General features: G+C 40.9%; 1 pseudogene; it reads right to left on the bottom strand.

Annotated features, from left to right (window-relative positions):
* LOC149252032 (uncharacterized) overlaps window positions 1-19593 on the bottom strand; it is a 44817-nt pseudogene extending 25224 nt beyond the window's left edge.
* Between the last annotated feature and the right edge of the window lie 1522 nt (window positions 19594-21115).

Raw genomic sequence — 21115 nt, 5'->3', positions numbered from 1 at the left:
AATTAAATGAACAGAGAAGAGGAATGGTAACTATGGAATGGATTGTTTGAAAGTGTCCCTGTAATGTTTACACCAGTTTACAATGCATCAATCCACAGTAGAACAAGGCAATTAATCATTTGTGCAACCCAAACATTATTGTATTTAAATTATCAGTTTGATGATTTGATTGAGTTCATTAAGTCTTTTGAATGATCTAACTAGTTTCATCCTAACTTCAAATGCCTCTGTAATACTATAATTGGGATTAACTTAAATCAATTCCCTTCAATGAAACAGAGGTTAATTTTAGGGGAAGGGGACAACGCCTGTCTGATTCAATCGAAATCATTCCCCATCTATAACTACTCAAAAGATTTAAGGACTCCAACATTCACTATGGGTGACAATTCCAAATATATTAATGACTATGCAATGTGTTCCAAGCGAAGGCAACAAATGACGGGATGGCTCTGGTTCGAAGGGTATGGTATCACACTAAAATTCAATTGCAACTCAGAAAATGACAAAGACTTCTGCAAGCATAACCAATAATCAATCAACCAAATAATAATTCACGCAACAGAACTGTAAATGAAAAGGAATTAAGCAAATCTAAGGTTGCAGTGTCACTGCTGATTCAAAACAAACAATCCCAGATGGGTGGGCCCGACCACACCTGGGGTTGGATAACTTACAGTAACTTAAACGATTTGATGCACAGTTAAAACCATAAACTTCATTCCATCAACGCATTCGAAAACAACTTTAGAACAAGAGCATCATGATTATATTCAAACTGGTTTGATCATACATTAAAAATGCTTCATAAGTTGAGTGCTACAGTGCTACGATATACCTTCCTTTCTTGCTGCTCTGCTTTTATACATGCTGGAGATTAATTACATTCTAAATCAAATGGGACAATAAACAAATTTGACTTCTCTAGATGGCCTTCGAATAACTAATGGTTGTTGTTGATGTTGATCAATTCATGAATGGAGGAAAAGATCTTATCAAACTATAACTGTGGCATCAAAATAGGAAAATCCGAATTTGACTGTTAATTACAAATCTGGACATTTTATATAAATTGGTCTCAGAGAACTCCGCATATATTCCAAACCATATGGAATTTTAGAAAACTGTTTGAGGGTCAGTAAATTGGCTATACTAGATCAAAACCCATGTTCCATATTTTGTTCATTTGCCTTCATCTGTACGAAATCGAGGCAAAAGTTTGCAGTTTGAAAATTATTGCAGATTTGGGAATTTCCTTCTAGATACCCACAGGAGTGACTTGGGTGCAATCCAGGTTATGAAAAGGTATTAAAACATCATTTTTGACAATAACCTCTCTCGGTTTCTCTAGAATCATGCCGAAAGTGTCAAAAATCCCAAATTGGTCATTTCCATACTCTATTGGCTTGTGCAGAAACTTGGCGTTGGAACCCTGTGAAAGTGAGCTTGGTGAAACCGTCATTAGTAAATAATGGCATAATCATCTTTAATCATATAAAAATCTAAGAAAACTAATGATAGTCAACCACAAAACATAAAATGTGATTTGGCGGCAAGTTGATGGAATTAGGGTACGGAACGGGTTAAAAACCTAGGGTTTTAGGGTATGAATGGCGATATTGTATGACGAAAACATGGGAATTTTCGAGGCCCATCATCCCCCCATGCCTGAGGTTTTGCATGTCCTCATGCAAACAAATACTTTGCTAGGAGGAGGAAAATAATGAATAGGATGATAGGTGACAATGGAAATGGTAGATGGTAATGGAGATGTGTTTGCATGTGCTATTTTTACAAGGCTTTATGGATGGTCCCTTATGAAAGGCAAAAATGACTTCATCCTCTATAGGATTCAACTGACAATATGTGTGAATGTAGGAGGGGAAGGCATTATAGTTGCTGCTTTTGTTTACATGAACCAATATGATTGTGACCTAAACTAGGGTAGCATGCAAATGGAGGGTATATGGAATATGTAGTGGTTTAATCATCAAAATTTCCCTTAAATTTCTAATCAATTAAATAATATTAAGCCTTCTCTACCTCAAGTTTACCCCTGTTGTTGGTGTGCCTATTGCTGCAAGATGAAGTGAAGAATGGAAAGGTTGTAGTTGTTGTGACTGCTGATAGAACCTACTGCAAAAGGAAAAATGCCTTGACATCCTCATTATCCCAAACATTTTGATGCATGTGTCATCCCCATTATCCCACAAATGCTGATGTATGTGTATCGCAGCTTCCTGAGACAACAAAAGCACCATCATCAATAATCCTCTTTATTGAAACAAAGGAAACAGTTAAAACAAAGAACAATCACTTGATCATGCTCCAAGCCCAACAATTGTGAAACCATAAGTAAGCGTAGGGTGAAAAATGTTAATTTGTACATGAAAATTATTTCTCTCCTAACATCTTTCTCCTTCCCCCCATGCCTATCATCTTGCATGTCCTCATGCAACCAAAACCTCTGGTAGAGATCAAAGACTGAAGGGCTAGGGTTTCTATTTTATAGTATGTTTCATTGACTTAAACCATAGGGATAATTAAGTGAGAGCACGTCAGTAAGTTTCATGTGATGTCAACTTCCTTTGCATTAATAAGATAATAAAAAGCAGTGACTAGGAATCAAGTGATGTCCAGACTAACATTTTTCATTGTAAACAAAATAACTAAAGCTAAGGCTATCAAAAGAATGCTAACAATGTTGTTACTGCAAAGATAATGGCATCCTAAAATGTTTAACCATAAGAATTTCCACACAACATCTCAAGGGAATTCCAAAGCAGAAGGTCTTTACAATTAATAGCCTCATTATGACAAGTAAAAGAGAATTTATTTAAAAACCAAGGGTTTATGATGGATCGAAGATAGGGGAAAAATGAAAAAGTGATACATTTCCCAGAATGAATGTCTTAACATTAACCAAGCTTATAATTGAAGATTCTCTTATTCAAGAAGAGTGAATCACCTGTACTAGATTCTCTTATTCAAGAAGAGTGAATCACCTGTACTAAGGGTCCCACATCCATAAAAACAAAATCATTTCTAAAAGATAGAACTCCAGAGCACATTACTGAAAGGATCTTAAAGCCATTCTCAGAGAGATATGATGGTGAGTTCAGGGAAAGGACAAAAACAACCAAGTAAATCATAGTGTAAAGTTAACTTTGATACCACAGGCATGGCCCTGCTGCCAGCAAGCATCTATAGCCTCGACAAGGATGCCTTTTAACCTAACGAAATGTTCGTGTCCCACTTACTAGATATAGATTCAGAGTTAGCTTATTTGACTTTTAGATAAAGGCCACTGTCCTGGCTTGGTAACCAACTGATGGTAGTGCCACTCACAAGAATTAACATGGATGAATAGGCTGGCTCATAATGAGACCTCCTGTCTTCTAGCTTTTGGGCTGAAAGCCATTACTCTGGCTTGGTGACCAGGAGCAGTAATGTCATGCATGTTAGGTCTTATGATCATGGTAGGTCGGCTCATTACAAGACCTCCTATCCTCTCCTAAATCTTTTTGTAGACTCTGATTATGGTTAACCTTAGAGGTTACTTAATAAGTGGGGAGACAGATCTACTCCTTAAGAGCGCAGGATGGCGTGAAATGTTTTTAATTACTAATCCTTACTGGTTGATCCTGCTACCCTAAAGACTCAAGAAAAAGAAGACATCTCAGATAATGACTAAAAGACTCGTTGAGTTAGTCATGCTAGGGTTCTTATGAGAGCTCATTATGGTTTTATAGGAGTGGTCCACCATAGGAGGATTTTCATTAAACCTTCGACGAGAAACTTGAAAATATTTCTTGGATGACAGTCTGCTAAGTTTATAAATGGAAAGTATAACAATAACAATCCCCTAACTAAGCTAATGAATACTCTCAGCCAATAATCAAAGTCACTTTATAAAATATGAGGCATTAATAGTGAATTTCTTCTGACAAGTCTTACCCCAAGGGTGAATAATAAAATAAATTGAATGGTTGTGCCTTAGGAATTGTAGTTTCATGTGTACTACTGTAACAATTTTATTCAAATGAAAATTTTATTCATTTTCCTATACTACCCTATTCTAAGTTAGAGAGAGAGGAAGATATCCTTTAAGTGTAGGCGTACTTCCAATGCAGCCATGTGCAGAGCAGGTCAAAATAGATATTCATGCTCAGATTTAACATATAAACTTGGAAGTGTACATGAGCATGAAAAACCAACCAATGTACTTGATATGACAACAAGAGTTTTAAAAGAGAAGAATACTCCCTCACTTGAGTCATTGTTCAGAACCAATGTTTGATATGATCATGGTATTGTTGGTCCATTTCCTAATTTGGCCCATGTTGCTCATCCTCTTCTTCCATGTCATGTTGAATGTTCTCTGTAGGGTGAGTAGTCTCTTGATTACATTCTGGATCTGATTATAGACATGTCAAGAACTCCTCGATCTCAGGTTCCAGTGGATGTTCTCCATTGATTATAGTGCATGATTCATTCATCTCCTTAGATGACTGGTGAAGGGAATCAAAAGAGTCTTCCAAATCCTCTTGTGATGGTGGAGAAATGGAAAAGTTCTTGAATATTGTCAAGAAGTTCTCTTCCTAAGAGGTAAAGGTCTAGATCCCAGCAGCTGCTAGGGCTTGTGAGAGGTCCTTCATAATTATCATCTTCAAGTCCATTTGGTTGATTAATAGTCCCTGTCTCCACACACATATTAGTAACGAGGTTCTTACAGCACCCCAAAATAATATAACGTTAAATATCTGAAGATGAATTTAAAAGCTATATTGACTGATCCAAAAGTTGTAGGAAATTTAGAATTTAAAATAAATCTACCTTTGCTATCCCTAGGTCTACCTGTACTCTTATGCATAAAGATGAAGGAAATAGAAATTCAAGAACAGATAGTGATTAGTCAGAATTTGGAGCAACCCCACAAAAATGGATGCATGGCTCTTCACTCACGTCTTACCATACTCCATCTGCCCTCTGACAGTTCTACAGGTTCTTGAAACTCAAATGATAGTGATTACCTGAATAAGAAATGGAAATTTCCCCGGCAACGATGCCAAAATGTTGAGAGATTAATTTGTCAGATTAAATCCCTTAAGATTAATTGTCAACCCGAGGTTCGTAAGCACGAATTTCCTTGCGCTTTCTTTGTTCAGGCTATGTTAGAGTTTAATTGTTTCCTTACGCAAATCTTATCATCTAATGAGCAAACCCAACAATCAAATTTTACCTAAAATCTTCACAAATCCCAATATTCAAATCTGCACTTATCTGAGTATTCCTAGTAAAAATGAACTTCTATTCACACCAAACCCTAATCAAACTTTGCATGCTGGTACCAAGGTCTATATGAAAAATCATTCAATCACTTTCAACAAGCATTCTATAATGGCAATTATTTGAAAGAAATCAAACAACCCTATGATAATCACCACTCAACTTATTAAACTATTGATGCCATAATCATTCGTTACTAGAGAAAATTATGATAAATAATCTATGGCAATCCAATTGCTAATTCAATGAGTGACCTATCCTATTAATGCTTCAATCAACCAATTATTCTGTGCTTAAGGATTTATGTCTAGATCAAGTTTTAAGGTTCAAGTATCAATTGGAGTAATTACTCTGTTTTGATTTATCCTGATGTTTTGTATTCAATGGATCACTTACAGAATTCTAATAAAATGATACTTGTATCATTTGATGTTCAGCTATCAATACTAAGATTATACCTAATTCTATACTACAATCAAATAAATCCCTACCTCTTGCCGCTATAAGTCATAAAAATGATTTGTTCATCGAATAAAAACCCGAATATATGTACTGAGAAAGAATTCATTCAAAGGAGACTGCCTTTTTCACAAAAGTGGGGATGATCATTTCAATTTACCACTGGTGTTAGCAATTAAATGAACAAATAAGAGGAATGGTAACTATGGAATGGATCATTTGAAAGCGTCCCTATAATGTTTACACCAGTTTACAATGCATCAATCCGCAGTAGAACAAGGCAATTAATCATTTGTGCAACCCAAACATTATTGTATTTAAACTATCAGTTTGATGATTTGATTGAGTTCATTAAGTCTTTCGAATGATCTAACTAGTTTCGTCCTAACTTCAAATGCCTCTGTAATACTATAATTGGGGTTAACTTCAATTGATTCCCTTCAATGAAATGGAGGTTAATTTTAGGGGAAGGGGAAAATGCCTGTCTGATTCAATCGAAATCATTCCCCGTCTATAACATCTCAAACGATTTAAGGACTCCAACGTTCACTATGGGTGAAAATTCTAAATATATTAATGACTATGCAATGCGTTCCAAGCGAAGGCAACAAATGACGGGATGGCTTTGGTTCGAAGGGTGTGGTATCACACTGAAATTCAATTGCAACTCAGAAAATGACAAAGACTTCTGCAAACATAACCAATAATCAATTAACCAAATAATAATTCACGCAACAGAATTGTAAATGAAAAGGAGATTAAGAAAATCTAAGGTTGCAGTGTCATTGTTGATTCAAATACAAACAATCCCAGATGAGTGGGCCCGGCCACACCTGGGGTTGGATAACTTACAGTAACTTAAACAATTTGATGCATAGTTAAAACCATAAACTTCATTCCATCAACACATTCAAAAACATCTTCAGGACAAGAGAATCATGCTTATATTCAAACTGGTTTGATCATACATTAAAAATTCTTCATAAGTTCAGTGCTACAGTGCTACGGTCTACCTTCCTTTCTTGCTGCTTTGCTTTTATACATGCTGGAGATTAATTACATTCTAAATCAAAGGGGACAACAAATAAATTTGACTTCTCTAGATGGCCTTCAAATAGCTAATGGTTGCTGTTGATGTTTATCAATTCATGAATGGAAGAAAATATGTTATCAAACCATAACTGTGGCATCAAAATAGGCAAATCAGAATTTGATTGTTAATTACAAATCTGGACATTTTATATAAATTGGTCTCAGAGAACTCCATATATCTTCCAAACCGTATGGAATTTTAGAAAACTGTTTGAGGGTCAATAAATTGGCTATACTAGGATCAAAACCCATGTTCCAGATTTTCTTCATTTGTCTCCATCTACAAAAAAATCGAGGCAGACGTTTGCAGTTTGAAAATTATTGCAGATTTGGGCAAATTTGGGAATTTCCTTCTAGAGACCCACAGGAGTGACCTGGGTGCAATCCAGGTTATGAAAAGGTATTACAACATCATTTTTGACAATAACCTCTCTCAGTTTCTCCGGAAGCATGCCGAAAGTGTCAAAAGTCCCAAATTGGTCATTTCCGTACTCTACTGGCTTGTGCAAAAACTTGGCGTTGGAACCCTGTGAAAGTGAGCTTGGTGAAACCATCATTAGTAAATAATGGAATAATAATCTTTAATCATATAAAAATCTAAGAAAACTAATGATAGTCAACCACAAAACATAAAATGTGATTTGGCGGCAAGTTGATGGAATTAGGGTACGGAACGGGTTAAAAACCTAGGGTTTTAGGGTATGAATGGCAACATTGTATGAAAAAAACATGGGAATTTTTGAGGTCCATCATGCCAATAGTGTAGGGATTTGTTTGGCTAACTAACGTTGAACCTGGGCCAGGCCCCCACAAGCCAACAATAGGCACGCTTAGCCATAAACAACCGTCATGCACCTAAGTCAGCAGTTGCTTTATACAGACGATATTGATATTGGAGGTAGTGGGGCACCCATTGTAGGTACAAAAATGCCGATTGAATTACCCCACGAATCCACTCATATGGCTTTAGTGCAGTGACAACCGATTCTTTGTAATACACTCGCTTCATGTAATTCTCCGTCGTGAGGTGAGGGAACCCCTCATGGTCAGCCAAATCATAGTCTTCCATTTTTAAATAGGGAATCCATGTTAGGCGCTAGCCTTCAATGGTGATGCTTTCTAGTAGCAAGGGCATATGAATGAGGAATTTCTCTACGTCTGGGTCCTTGGTGACCTTCACCTTTCCTTTACACGGAGGGATATAATCTGACAACTTGGAGATGGGCTCCACGCCCTCAGCATCTATATCCTTCACGCCCTCTTTGGCCTCTAAATCTACAACCTTCTCCTTATCCTTCATTGGTGGCTTATCTTTCTTCTCGGCCTAGGTAGCAGAGTGATTTCTCATTGAATTTCACACTGGCATCGGCCTCTTTTGCTTGTCCTTCTTTGGCTTGGGGGTTTCACGCACTAGTGTAGGCTTCGGCCTAGTCAACCTTGGCATCATAGGCAAAGGAGTCGGAGCCTCCATGCTCACAACTTCTGGAGCACTCCTACGGAGGCAACAGTTCCTCCGGTGCTTGCAGTCTCACCTAGTCCTGACATAGTGCTGCAAATAAATTGTTGGGTATCCTTACTAAAAGTATCAAACACAGAGCTTGCGAACAAATTTGCGAAAAATTGAGGATTCATAAGTGATGGCCAGTACAACTCAAAAATTCTAAGGGTGCAAAGTGTTCTCTACTCAACTGGCATGCATAATTTATAGGCGAATTTGAATTCAAATTTGGCCGTTCCCCCCAAAATCTGTCCATAAATGCTGATTTGGTGGCAGATCTTCAAAGATTTCAGCCTTAAATGTCTCTCCCCCCCAGTCCTCTTAATTGTCTCCTGGGTGTCAAATCATGAACAGTGACTGTAACGGTCATTTTCTTGCTGTGTTGTGTGGTATCTTCCCCCATAGCGCAACTCCCTTCACACACCTTCTGAGACTGTGACGTCACCCTTTTTCATGCAACTCCTCTGTCGCGTAGATCCACAAACTAGGGAGTGTAGTTTATAGTTCCTTGCTCCCTTGCAGCTACCTAGAAAGATAAGACTATGCTACCATCATGTAGTCATTTAGTTGGATCACCTATGTATGGATTCAACCAGCTTCCATTTACCCTTCTCGGAAATGGTTCTCCATTCAGCTTTGCGAGCTGAACTGCACCCCCATCTGTGATTTCTTTGATGACATATGGTCCCAACAAGTGCATCTGAACTTTTCTTGGAAATTTATAGAACTTACTATCATATAATAAAACCAAGTCATTTACCTTAAATGTGCACAGCTTGATGTGTTGATTGTGCCATGCCTTTTCATGTTCCTTCTGTACTTGCTAATGAAATCCAGCCAAGAATCTGTCCTCTTCGAGCTCCATCAATTGCGCGAGCCATTCTTCCAAGGCTCCGCAGTTTGCCATCCTTGTGAAGGCTGCTATGCGTAGACTAGGCACGATATATTCCATAGGCATCACAATTTCTACGCCATAGACCAATGGAAAGGTGTCTAACCTGTTAGTTTTTTGGAAGTAGTCCTGCATGCCCATAATGTTTCTGGTATGTGCACGTCCCAATCATTCCACTGCACGTTGAAAATATTTGTCAATGCATTTTCCAATATCTTATTGAATTCCTCAACTGTTCCATTGGCCTAAAGATGATATGGTGTACTATTCTAATGGTAAACCTGAAATTCTTTTGTCAGCGTGCTAATCGTTTTGTTGAGGAAGTGCATACCGTGATCACTCATCAACACTTTTGGGTACCCAAACCTAGTTAGCACGTAATTAAACAAAAATTTAGCTATTATAACCCCTGTACAATCTTTTACAGGCTGTGCCTCTGCCCATCTGGTCAGATACTCCATCGTGGTGATGATATAATGCACACCTATTTTCTTGCATGGGGGTTGAATCGGTCCCACAAAGTTGATTGCCCATTTCTTGAATGGTTGCAATGACACTTGAGGATTTAATGGCAGCTCATCCCTCTGCAATGGTTGGCCCATCCTTTGACATGCATCACACGCCCTACAATATGCTTTAGAATCTTTATGCAGCATAGGCCACCACAATCTGGAACAAAAAATCTTCTACGTTGTTTCTTTTCCTACATAATGTCCTCCCGCAGCTCCTCCATGAGCTTCAACGAGGATGCTATTTCATTCAAAATCGGGCACTTACCATCAGAGTATCTTGTCAGTGCCCATATTATACAAATGTCTGTCAATTATTAAGAAGTCTGTCACACGCACTACTAATTCCTTCTTATGTTGGCCAGTGTATCCTTCTGGAGCCATTCCTATAGTCAAAAAGTGGATAATATCCGCAAAATAGTTGTCCGCTATGCGCACCACGAAGAGTTGCGCATTAGGCAACCCTTCCTCCAAATTAGTAGGCTCCTCCCCTGTTTCAATATGCGACAAGTGGTTAGGTTTAGAATTCAACCTTCCTAGCTTGACAATTATCTCAAAGTCGTATTCTTGAAACAACAACAACCATATGCATATCTTCCCCCCCAACATAGGCTTATTGACTAGGTACTTGAAAGCAGAAGGGTTTGTGTACATCTTGAAATGTCTGCCCAACAAATAGTGTTGAAATTTTTGGAGTGCATATACCATATCCAATCACTCATGCTTTGTCATTGAGTAGTTCTTCTCATCCTTTGATAATTTTATGCTTGCAAATGCTATAGGGTGATCCATCACTCCTTCGCCAGCCTGTGTCGGCACTGCTCCCAGCACAAACACTAGGCATCAACGTGCACATGGAATTCCTTCTTCCAATCCAGGAAGACCAATATTGGTGCAGTGACCATCTTTTCCTTCAAGACATCTAGACTGTGCTGACATTCTTCATCCCAACAAAACATAGCGTCCTTCTTTAGCAACTTCTCCATGGGCGTGGTAATTTGAGCATAAGCCTTGATGAACTTTTGATAGTACCCACTATGGCCTATTGTTGCGCGCAACTGTTTAACACTCCTTGGGGCTTCCAAATTGATTATTAATGTGATCTTGGCAGGGTCCACCATGAGTCCTTGCTTTCATACCACATGACCTAGCAAAATCCCAAAGGGGACACAAAACAACCACTTCTCCAAGTTCAGCGCTATCTGATACCTTCGATACGTATCCAACATTAAGTGCAGACTGGCTACATGGTGCTTTAATAGACCAAACACTGTCTAGTCATCAAAATATACCTCCAAGAATCTTTGAATAAACTCTTTGAACACCTTGATGACTATGCGAGAGAATATCGCTGATGCATTCTTGATTCCGAAGGGCATCATTGTGTACTGAAAACACCCCCATTCTATCGCGAAGGTTGTTTTACTCTTGCCTTCTGGCACGATCTTGATCTGATGGTATCTAGAGAACCCATCAGTAAATGAGTAGGCCTCATACCCTCCAACATTGTCCAGTACCTCATCAGTAAACGATGTTGGGAAAGGATCGTGAATGCAGGCATCATTTAGCTTTCTTAGATCTACGCAAATCCTTATCTTTCCCTTCTACTTCTTTTCCTGAACTACCATTATGCTCACCCAATCAGATTCCTCCACTGGTTCAATAATACCTGCTTCAAGCATCTTGTCCAATTCTAAGCGAACCTTTTCCTTGTATTTGGGATCTAGGCGATGTGGCCTCTACTTAACGGGCTTCATGTTCAGTTTCAAAGTTATTTTCATCACTCCCAAATCGCCTATGATGCCTTTCAGGTCTGAAAATTTTGTAGGAAAAATATCTCGGTACTCGCAGAGTAACTCAACAACTTTATCCACTATGGCATTGTCCAAATAATCTCCAATCTTTGTTAATTTAGGCTCCACTTTTGTACCAATGTTTACCTACCTAGTCATCAACAGCACGGTGATATCTGGGTTCTCTATCTGTGGACCTTCAACCTTGAAGTGGCCTTCCACTTTTGAGACATTGATATTCATTAGATCCTCATCCTCCTCTTCAGCAGTCACATTATAGCATTCTAGCACATGGCACAACTGGATGCTCCAATCTAGTTGAACCAATTCCAAAGGATCTTGCGGAATTTGGAAGATCATTGCCTTAACCTCCTACAGCGCCTCATCAATGATTTCGAACTTGTCTTCAAAGCTAAAAGTCATCAAAAATCCTTCTCTTAAGATATCCCACTCTACGGTTCCACGGCAAAGCTTTTTTTCCAAATACCAATTCATAGGGATTATGTCCAGAGTGTGACAGAATAAATGCACCCATTCTGGTTGCAGCTTCATTCCATACACTTCAGCCCATTTTTCTAGATGATCACGCGGGCCATTCATAACATCATATTTCTTGGCCAATCTCACTTTAGGACAACCAAATTACATCCTCATCATCCTCCTATAATCTCAACACTAATCAAAGTTGTCCTTGTGCGTACCCCACCACCGTGCGGGTGCAGTGCATAGTGCCTAATCCAGTGCCTGAAAGCGGTGATCATCTGGAACTTCTCTTTCAAAATCATCCAAAAAATTATCTACATCAATTAAGCCATCGTAATAAGGTAAATTTCTTACCTTCGAAGACACACAACGCAGCAATTTGGTCATCATGTTGCAGTGCAGTGTGGATACTTCATTCAACCTGTTTTTCCAATGTTCCAATTTTTTGTCTAAATCCCAGGTATAGGATCTTTCGCGGTCCCATGCAATCTATCCATCAGTTGTTGGATTGACCCAATCTTGGTCTCATGCCATAATTTTATATATTTGATCCAAATCATCGTCACTTTCCTCATAGTTGCGGACCGGTTCAGTATAGCGCAGTCCTTCTGTAGGGTCCAATGGTACTACAACGCGGAGTGATTTTCTTTCAAATGACATTGTACGCTTCTTCAAGTTGATTACCCCATTCATATCAATAGCCCAGTCTATTCCAAGGAGCGTGGGGTATGGATTGTTGTCATCAACAATTTCTATCACTTCAAAATACGCGAGTGTGCACGCACCTTCTATATCTATGATAACTCCCTGCAATCATCCCATAGGGATAATATTTTGTTGGTTCGCCATCCTCATTTGAATCGGAGACCATTTCATCGCAGGTTTCCCCATTCTCTCCCAGGTCTATTTAGGCAACACGTTCGCGTCAAACCATAAATCCAAAATAACTTGGTCCATCTCATAGTCTCTTATTTGTGCAGTAAGCCTCATCTCGTGCCCTATTCTTTCCTTATGCTTACCCATATTTCAGACTACGTGGGGTCCATCAGGAGCATTATCCTTACTAACACACTTTTTTATCAACTCTTGTAGTCATTTCACAACCTTGCTATCGTGCAATAGTTTCATGCAACTCTCCAAGAAGGTGGTAAGCACAGAGGGGTCAACCTCTGTAGGGGCGCTGGTGTCTGGCAGTTTTTTTTGACTCACTGAGGTGGAGGCTTCAGCGAATCTTTTCTTCACTTCCATGAATGTTTCCTTTACACGTTCCAGATCGAAACTAGTCTCCTTTTCTGGGACCTTGCGGACCCAACCACCTTCTTCAAGTTGCTTTCCCTTATCGTCACTGGTCGTGATCTCACTTCATAGCATGATATTCACATTCAGGTCCTCCACGTGGGGCTTGGCCCTCATCATCTATAAGTTCTAGGTAGGATGCTAAGGCTACGCCTTCTTCTCCTGCATCTTGGCCATCAACACAGGACATTCTTTGATTGTGTGGTCAAACTGAGTGCAGTATTAACATGACAAACGTGTCTATTTCATACACTCTCGTGCATAGTGTCCTAGTGTTCTGCAATTGTAGCAAATGACCTACCATGACCCCTACTTGGTCCTCCTCCTCCTCGGCCTCGTCTGCGTCCCTGATATCCGCTGTGCACTCTGCCAACACCTTGATCCGGAGGCTAGGTTTCTACTTGCATTTGATACGTAGGCATCCTCTCCATCATTAACTCATAGCTTTGATAGTGGCGCTCATCGTGGCCCACCGATTTGCAAAAATCATAGAACAATTGTTGTGGTGTCTATACAGACTTTTGCAGTAAATGATAATTATATGTGACATGTTTTCCGTCCACTTGACAAATAGTGCACCATAGCACGGGCCCTGCACTTGGTCCTGCTAGAGATTTCGGACTTAGGGGCATAGGTCCCCCTCCTGTGATGTAATTCTTAAACACAGGGTAGTGATATTTATCATGCCCCTAGTTTTTACACTTAAGACACCAAAATTCTTCGTGCACCTCTGGTCGCACCGCTTTTTCTTTCTTCAAGCTTTGCAGTTCCAAGCAAAGGTTCTTCTGTGTGTATCTATTGAAACCCCAACAAAGCATCTTGAATAGGAGTTTCATGCAATCTCATCGAAATTTCTAGGGCTTCTACCTGATTTCCTATATTTTTTGTGATAAAGCAATCCTTAAGTGGGGCAATAGCGCGATTATAAACCAATCGCGGTGCTGACTATTTGTGAGATTCATATTAGCTTCGCGGATCCCGCACTTCAATCTTTGATCTAGCTCCCATGGCATTTCACTAGGCCTCATCATGAATTCTTTAAATTCAATTATTGATTGCGAGGAAAATTTAGGCTTATTGAATTCCTTGTTCAAAGCGGTCTGAGTATCTGCTAATGATGCCAATGGATTATCGGTGTAGTACTTAACATACCATGTCAGCCTACGGTCCTGTAGAGCAGTGACCAACTGCGACTTCTTTATATTATCATATGTAATTTGTTGTGTTGTCCACACAGCCTTTGCAACAAACAAGAATTGATCCGGATCCTCACTTCCTAAGCCATGAAAACTAGCAACTTCATTGTATTCGACATATTTACCGGCGGTAGTGGTGGTGGCGGTGTGGGCAAAGGTGTATGTTGTGGAGGTGAAGGTGGAGGTGCTGTGGACGGATGAGGTATCCGCAGAAATCCCTACCTTATCAACTGGACAGTGCTCTACAGTGAAGCCTGTGCTGCTCCCTCGTCATCACTCACAGGAGGTTCAATCAACGGGCTATATTCAGGGCCTGTTCTTCCCCTATCCCTGAAGATCTTTCCACTTCGCGTAGCTCCAAACATCAAGTTAGTGGCATGACCTATTTTTCACACAACAACATCTTAATCCAAGTATTCAAAGATCTTAGATACTTACCTCATAGTCCTTTGAAGAAACATCGCGCTGCTTCATTGTAATTGGCTGAGGTGTCGACCACGAACTCTGTAACAAATCCTCCTATAACCCAATCAAGCCAATGGTCAATAACGTACATGATCTTATCTTCAGAAGCTTCTAGCCTTCACACTAATTCTGGAGTCCACACTATTAGACCGGCAAACTTCCACCTCCCTTGGTCCTCTGCCAATTTAGCGATCCACTCATATAGCTCGCTCGGGAAGGTGCAGAAGAAGATTTCGTGTATTTTTGTGTATAAATATTTGTCCAACCATTGTTCTTTTGTCAGGTGCGGATTTTTGTTTTCTTGCACCACGAATTCATGGATCTTTCTATCTAACCACTTCTCAATTTCCTTCTTGGTTGGATTCCAGTGATGCGACATCACACATCTCTTTATGCAGATCCTAGTCTTGAAAACGAAACCATTTGTTGGCTTAGGGGGTCCTGACCCAGGTTCAAAGTTAGTTGCACCAAACAAATCCCTACACTACTGGCCCTTTTGGCATCAATCCATGGTGTGCGGACTGAAGTCTCACCCGAAGCAGTATGGGGGGATGTTGGAACCAAGTTTCCACACCCAGAGATCAGTGTGATGTTCTTCTGCGACCTAGATATGCCTTTGCACAGATCTTTAAGTGCTTATGGCTTACGGAAGTAACTTTCTTCAACCATCCTCGAGACCTCCGCAAAGGTCTATGACTAACTTTTGTGGACATTGAACAGGCCAATTAGCTACTTACGTGCACCATAGATTACCCTTAGATCAGTAATTACTCAAAATTACCTAAGTGTTAGATAACTTTAAAAGACTGTGTTGTGATCTTCACATAATCATTTAACATTAATTTCATTCAAATAATAAGATGGATCAAGTAAATTCGAGCATCAATACATCATTATTTTATAAAGACATCATTCCATTACAACATATATCACAATCATATATATTGGAAGTAAAGAGCTAAAACACAGAAATTTCTGCAATAATCTTCTTTATTGATCGTTAATATAGGTTTACAGACTCAATACTTCCCTACGCACTCAGCCGCAAGGGTTCGTGCACTCAGCTTCGAAAACTACTCTAGACCTCTACGCACTCAGCTGAAGATCCTTTCCCTCCTCTAAGACTTACTTCTCTGCGCTAGAATTTTTTGCTCGTACCCATTGACTTCTATTTTCTTGCCTTAGACTCTCTAAGACACGCTTATTTATACAATCCCATGGTCTGCGGACCATGGGTAGATCTCAAAATCTAACTCAACTTTACATAAAGGAGGGTAAAAACCCTTTTGATTCTTAACTAGCTACGCACTTCGTGACCACAATTTGTGGAGACTTTTCATCTTTTTCAATCTAAACTTAGGCTTTTTCCCCAAAACTAACCCAGGGGACCCCATCCCAACAAATGCGCCTATGAATGTATTTTTTCCATGGATAATCTGGAGGTGTAACTTTACTCTCTACTTCTTCCAACTGAGTTTACGTATATTTATTTGGGTGTGTATATTTATTCTGAACAAATCTCTCAATATGGGATGGATTTAAGGTCATTTAAGAGTCCAAGTCCCTTCCATATTGTAATAATTTGAGTGCCATGTAGAATTTTGTGCTTATTTCTCTATTGATCCACAGAACAGAATTGAAGGAGTCGGTGATAACAGTAACAGCTTCACAGATCTGTGATCAATGAGTCTAGCATTTGTCGTGGCATTGATCGAAGAGGCAAAGAGCCAAAATGTGCTGGTGCTTTGTTCGATGGCAACTACGTGTTGGAGTTGCATGCTAGTGTTGTGTTTTGGTGCCTTGGTCAGTGGAAGCTACGTGCGAGGTGTTGTGCCAACATTTAAAGGTTGATTGTTTGGAGACCGTCTTCTTTTTGAAGGGTATTTTTTTTGTGATCATTGGTTTTTCAGTCAAAGAATATTTTTTGAGAAGTCATTTTTGGGGTGCATTAAAAAAAGGGGTACATTTTTTAAAGCAAGTTCTGGGGTTGCACTTTATAAAAGAGGGAGAAAAGAGGGAGAGGGATTTTTTTTTTATATATACTTTTAATAGAAGGCACACATATATATTTTTTTGAGAGATCCCTTCTCTGGATCTGGAGATAGATCCATTTTTTTAATCAATTGCTGGAGGACAAAGTTTCCTTTGAGGTAGACTTGTCAAGATGAATAACCAGATGGTAGAGGCATATCTGAATGAGAGAAATAAGCTCAACGGATCTAATTACTCTAATTGGAAATTTAAGTTGCAGACCCTGTTGGAAGGGCAAAATGCATGGATGATTGCAAGCGGTGATGAGTTGAAGCCAACCCTAGCTACAGGCATTAAAAAAACAACAATTGTTGGCTTGTTGGGGCCTGACCCAGGTTCAGAGGTGATTTAGCCAAACAAATCCTGGTACTACTGGACCTTTCGGCAATAGTCCATGGAGCACAGACTGTGGTCTCACCCGAACTAGGTTTCTGCACCTTGGAGATGTCTAATGGTTTCAAGTGGTCCGCGGTTCGACCCAGTGCACATGTCGCTACACGCACTTACTCGTACCTCGCAGCCTGTGATGTTGCCTTCACATAGCCCTACTCAGGGGCCGAACAGTGTTATCACCCATGTCCTTACTAGTAACCTGATATTAGTTGATTAACTTAGCTTATTTTCATGTGTAAAGTATACTTAGCATTATAAATCATTCATACAAGTGCGCGCAGTAAATAAACAGTACATTAGCAATTGATATCGAACATGTAATAACTCAAGGAAAGATACATGGAATTCAGATAAAAATTCGCTTTATTATTCTCTTCTTTTGGTTACAAACTCTATTCCGCCCTACGCACTTAGCTTCAGGGGTCTGCACACTCAGTTGCGGACAACTATGCTTTTGCACACTCAGCTGTAGAGCCTTCTCCTACTCTATGAACCAAGACACACTTAGACACTTACTCTGCGCTTCTATCTCATACTTTGCTCTAACTTCACTTAACTATCTTTTACACTTAGAGATTTTCTCTATTTATACAATCCCATGGTCCGCGGATCATGGGTAGGCCGACATTACATTCAAACTTAGGGTGGACAACCCTATGACTCTAACATACATTTCGTGCCCATAATTTGCGGAGCTTTACAACAATATTAACTCAAAACTTGGGCTTTGAGCCCCAAAACATGTTGTGGGGGGGATTCCATGCCCAACAGGCCCCCAACACAAACATCATGACTCACCCTCGAGTCACTCTGTCGGAACGACAATCTTGGCGCAGAGTCCCTCCAACTACTCTCGAATAGTACTGATGTCTGTAGCGCATTGAGCTGCTGCTTGTTGAACCTGCTACATCCATTTTTCTGAGAGCTCTATGGTCAGTGCGCTTTCCTGCATCTGCGCATGCATCCCCTGTATGTGTGCAAGCTTCCCTTTGATTTTTTCCATGATCGTGAAGGCCTCGTCAATCCATGGTTGAATGCGTGCTTTGAGAACTGCTTCCTTATGGCGCGCCACATCCACCTGCTCCTTTAATGCCTTGGCTTGCTGCATCCTCGCAAGCCGCTGAGTGAGGACTACTGTCTGCACAGTTCCTCTGACACTGTCGTATTGCTGCTAGAGTTCGCACACCTCTGTCTCCAGCCACTAGATGTTGGGGTCCTCCTGCAAAGTTGTGAGGACCTTAAGTGCATGTTCCAACATGTCAGTACAGTCAAGCACTGCACCTCCAATTTCTTCCAACCCTGCTATAATAGTGTTAGCGTGCTGTTCTCTAATTTCCAAGGGAGTGGAAGGCTATGCCTTCAACCCCAGCTCGGTGATCTGGAGATTCAGCTCCAGGTACACCTTTGTTGTCTCTTCCTTGGCCTCGCGAACTCCGGTTGCCAAATTGTGGATCTGCACTTCTACCAGTAGATCTGTTACGATGGCCAACTCCGAGACATGTTGGCAAGCGTCATCTACCATGTGCACCAAATGTTGATTTTGCAACACCAACTCGTCGCGCTGCAAGCTAAGCTGTTCTATGTTTATTTTCTTCTCTCCCAGAACTTGGATCGCGTGGCTCTCCCTGGCACGCAATTCTGTTGTTATCCCATCCTATAGATAATACAGTGTTTCTCGCGAAAGGGTAGCCAAATTAAGGCCAAGTCCTTTCAACATGCTAACCGTAAATATATTGGTCACATTCGCTGCAATTATGGCCCCTTCCGGTAATACTATCGTATTGTCCATCCGTGCGCACAGCATCTGCTTTGCTGCCGAAGATCCTGCTATGAGCTGGGTAGAAAGGGTACCCACCTGAGGGGGACGCACTTGTAATTCCTACAGCTGTGCCATGAGGGCCCCTAACACAGTCTGATGTTCCTGCATAAAATCCTGAAGTGCTTCATTTGTGACATCACGGACCGTCTCGCCGATGTCATGGAGATCACCTTCGGTTAAGGTGATCAGGTCAATGGCCAACTTTGAGGCCTTGACCTTTTTCCTTGGTCTTACTCTTTCTGCGATGCGTGGTCGCTTTAACTGTGTGGATGCGGCCCCTGGGTCTGCGCTCCCTTCTGCTGTTTCGGTTTCTTTTGCCTCCTGCCCCTGTGAGGATGTTGCTTGACCCTTGTCTTCCTGTGTTGTTGCTGCCTCCATTGCCTATGTTGCTGCTGCTGCTTCTGTAGCCTTCTTCTGCTCCGTGGCTTTCTGTGCCACTTCTCATGCTGCCCCTACCTCAGCTAATGCTTTTTCCTTTTTCCTTTTCTCTGTCAATTGAGTGACGCGCAGCTTGGCATCGTCCTTTTTCTTTTGGGCTATCACTTTCTCTAGTTCTGACAGATCTAGGGTGTGCCACTCGGAAGGCCATGTCTCCAAGACAGTAAAAATCGCATCGTAAGTGGCTACAAACAGTAACTTCATCCACTGCTTAGCCGGATCCTTTCACACCCTGATATAAATGTTGTGCATATTAGCTTTGAAGTCTGCAAAACTCTACATACTATTGTGCACCATAGTTGATAGGTGCAGCCTCCGCTTGATCCACATCCGGATGCTCACCTCCATCAGCACCCAGAAAATTTTGGTTTTGTGAATCCGTTTCGTGTCCTTTGTGGCCCAAAGTGAAGTGTACTTCGCGGCCTCTGGTAACTCTCTGTCAATGTTGGGGAATTGACTGTCCTCTAGCAGTTCTCCTGCTACTAGCAATATGGATAATAGCAACCACACGTAGTGGAAGGTTTTACCCTGCTCCTAGGCTTTGCGACAATTTGTCAAAAATTCCTCGCAGAGGAATTCAGACCAGTTGAACTAGACCCCCTCTGCGCACTGCTCGATCAGCGCGACCACCAGCACCGGTACCTCATCGGCGTGACACTTCCTCATAACTTTGTCGGCCAAGAGTTGGGTTGCTACGCGCACCCCTTTGTCCTTGATGCTAGAGATGGCATATCCCCTCTTCTTCTTCTCCATCTTATATTTTTCCTTCATGGATTTTGCAAGAGCCAAATTGCTACCTTTTCCAGCTATAGTTGCAGGGTCCTTTCCTTTATAAGGGAGCTGAGAGATGCGGTGAATGAGGTCTGTTGTGATAAGAATAGGCTCCTCCATCCATAGATACCCATAATGCACCAGGCAGAGTAGCTGCCTGATGAAGAAAATGGTGATGGGCACACGGTGGAAATGTGATATCCATAATAAGTGCAGCAACCCAACCTTTTCCACACTTGCGCAACCATTTCCATGGCTCCAATGTTATCACTGCCCCCTCAGTGTTCTGTTTCATTAGGATCCGGGTCTCTAGGTGCGGGAACTTCTTGCAGTTAGCGAGGTCCCAGTCTTCAAATTTCATGGTTGGCATGCGGCCTAGGTGCGTGCCCTGAAATACAATGCCATCAGGGAGGAGCAGGGTCTGGAGTGAACTCTTTGTTTTGTCTAGGTCCTTCGGCACTTTGGTTTTTCCTTTCCACGGAGGGACATACACGAGCATTTTTGTTGCAGAGCGCAACGGTTGGATATCCTCCTCCATGTCTTCTTCTTCTTCTGCTGTGGCGATCAGGGCTTGCAAGTCTTCTTCTTCCTCATCCGTTTCTATTGTGACTGCTTTCCCCTTCTCTACCATGGATAGTTTGTTGTGCCACGGATTCCTCGGGGACATGCATACTAGACCCATTGCCTGTTT

This window comes from Pinus tabuliformis, chromosome 7, assembly GCF_031772625.1.
Source record: "Pinus tabuliformis cultivar Carrire ecotype Pingquan chromosome 7, CPIR1, whole genome shotgun sequence".
Lineage (NCBI taxonomy): Eukaryota > Viridiplantae > Streptophyta > Pinopsida > Pinales > Pinaceae > Pinus > Pinus tabuliformis.
The sequence above is the reverse complement of the archived record's forward strand: the minus strand, read 5'-3'. Positions and strand labels throughout refer to the sequence as shown.